At 42.8% G+C, this 2,684-nt stretch overlaps 1 non-coding gene across 1 annotated transcript; it reads left to right on the top strand.

The window, feature by feature from the left end:
* The first annotated feature begins 400 nt into the window (after positions 1-400).
* TRNAG-UCC (transfer RNA glycine (anticodon UCC)) lies at positions 401-472 on the top strand. Its single transcript has one exon. It is a non-coding gene; the product is annotated as a tRNA-Gly (tRNA).
* Positions 473-2,684: the final 2,212 nt, after the last annotated feature.

Raw genomic sequence — 2,684 nt, 5'->3', positions numbered from 1 at the left:
CCGATATATCGGGCCGACCTTGTCCGATCGTGTCCCAATTTGTTGGGGTGATAGACCTAGGCTTAGGGGTGGTGGAAAGTGCTCGAGCGTCGAGGTCAAAGATCATCTTCAAGGTCAAATTTGAGATTGAAAACAAAAATATGTTTTTCAATTTTTCCAAGGACCAAAATTGGTTTTTGGAAAATATTTTGGGGGTGTTTTGGGGGGGGGGGTGTTATGGCGGCCATCTTGGCGGCCATCTTGGATTTACATGTTCAAATTTAGTCCATCTCTACTTAGCTGCTTTCCAAGCAATTTACCCGGGTGCGATTCCCGGCCATCGCACGCGTTTCCTTTTTTCGTTAAATTTAATTCAATTGAATCGCTATAAATCATTATATTTCTCACGAAGCTCGACATCGCGATGGTGGTATAGTGGTGAGCATAGCTGCCTTCCAAGCAGTTGACCCGGGTTCGATTCCCGGTCATCGCACGCGTTTTCTTTTTTCCTTAAATTTAATTGAAGTGAATCGCTATAAATTGTTATATTTCTCAGGCATCTCCACATCGTGATGGTGTTATACTGGTGAGCATAGCTGCTTTCCAAGCAGTGTACCCGGGTTCGTTTCCCGGCCATCGCACGCGTTTCCTTTTTTCCTTAAATTTAATTGAAGTGAATCGCTATAAATCATTATATTTCTCACGATGCTCCACATCGCGAAGGTGGTATAGTGGTGAGCATAGCTGGCTTCCAAGCAGTTGACCCGGGTTCGATTTCCGGCCATCGCACGCGTTTCCTTTTTTTGTTAAATTTAATTCAAGTGAATCATTATAAATCATTATATTTCTCACGAAGCTCGACATCGTGATGGTGTTATACTGGTGAGCATAGCTGCCTTCCAAGCAGTTTACCCGGTTTCGTTTCCCGGCCATCGCACGCGTTTTTTTTCGTTAAATTCAATTCAGTTGAATCGCTATAAATCATTATATTTCTCACGAAGCTCCACATCGCGATGGTAGTGTAGTGGTGAGCATAGCTGTGGGAGTTGCGTTCGAGCTTATGGAGAGTGCAGGTCGTTCGATTTTGCACTCCGTGTTTTCGTCGCGCTAAGCCTAAGCGGGGTATTTTGCCAATTTATTTTTCTTTCGGTTATTATTCGTGCATTTAATTCAATAGTTGTTAATTTATTAATTTGGTAATCCCTCCTGGGTGTTTCTACCCAGGATGGACGCATTCAAGAGATCGGTTTTTATTGATTTTAAACGAAATCTACCAAGTTTTGAAGTTGTGTCTACGGCGGTGATTGCGAACTTTGGTCTCGATTGTGCTTCTGCTTTAGTTGTCTGTGATGAGGGTGGTTACATTCTCACCTTGAAGACTTTGGCCGATGTCGAGGGCGTTATTGATTCGGACTTGGATATTGACGGTGAGATATATGAAATATCAAGCGTTTCTGCGAAGACTGTGACTGTCGCCTTTTCGGACTTACCTGAGTTTGTGACTGATGAAGCCATTTTATCCAAATTAACGTCGCTTGGCTGTGAAATTAAGGATCCGCTTGTTTGGCATAAAAAGGCATCAATCTATTGCGGACTTCGTACCGTTCGTGTTACCTTACCTGAGAGTCTGTCATCATTACCATATCGCTTACGAGTTGCCGATGCTGTTGGTCGGGAGAAGTTTTACGCTGTCCGACATGATTCTCAGTTGAAAATATGTAATAAATGTTATTCTCCTGACCATATTTATCGCAATTGTCAGGATTTCAAGTGCTTCAAGTGCGAGAAGCAGGGTCATGTTGTTCGGGAATGTCCACTTTGGCCCCGTATGGCGGCCCGCGACTCTGACACGGCGGCTGTCGGTGGTGCTGACGGTGACGCGATGGTCGTTGACCCTGTCTCAGTCGCTATTCCTCAAGGTTCTCCGGTCCGGGCTGGTGGCGGTGAGTCTTCAGTCGTTGGCGCCGGTCTCAAGTCTGATCCGCGTCCGAGTGCTAAGCATTCGTTGTCGTCTAGTGATGGTGACTTCGGAAAGAAAATGTATTCTTCTGGCTCTGCTCCGAAAGTAAAGAAAGTTCCCTCTAAAATGCCTCTGGTCCCTTTCGAGGGTCATCGCCGGCCTGATTGGTGGCCTAAGGAGGTTGTCTGGCCTCCATCTTCAGAGAACGAATATTACGCCCGGGTGTGTCGGTATCAGGGTCAGCCTAATACCAGTTATCTGTTTCGGGACTTTGTGATCCCGGATGATTACGGTTATAAGCAATATGTAACGGAATTACGATGGTCACTTCTCTGAATGTATTACAGCCTTTAATTTGTTATGTCGGGTATCATTCTTTGTTACTTATTTTCATTACGATTTTTTTTCAATTATTTATCTCATTTACATGCTGTTCGATGTTTATTTTTGCCTATTTTCGTTTATTATTACTAAAAACAGAATGCAATGAATGATTGTATAAGATTTGTACCTATTATTTCTTTGATGTGTCGTAGGATACAATTTTTTATTCGCTGTTATCTCTTCAATATCTTTATTTGTATTCTCGTTGCTTTTTTCCGACCGATTTGTTATTTATTACTTCTCTTTATATATTCTGTCAATTGTTGCATCTCTCTTCTTTGTAAAATACACGCGTTGTGTATTTTTTAATGACAACAAAAAAAGCATAGCTGCCTTCCAATTAGTTTACCCGGGTTCGATT

The sequence above is a fragment of the Leiobunum rupestre genome, chromosome 1 (assembly GCF_980474605.1).
Source record: "Leiobunum rupestre chromosome 1, qqLeiRupe1.1.hap1, whole genome shotgun sequence".
Taxonomy (NCBI): domain Eukaryota; kingdom Metazoa; phylum Arthropoda; class Arachnida; order Opiliones; family Sclerosomatidae; genus Leiobunum; species Leiobunum rupestre.
This window is presented reverse-complemented; position numbering and strand designations above follow the sequence as displayed.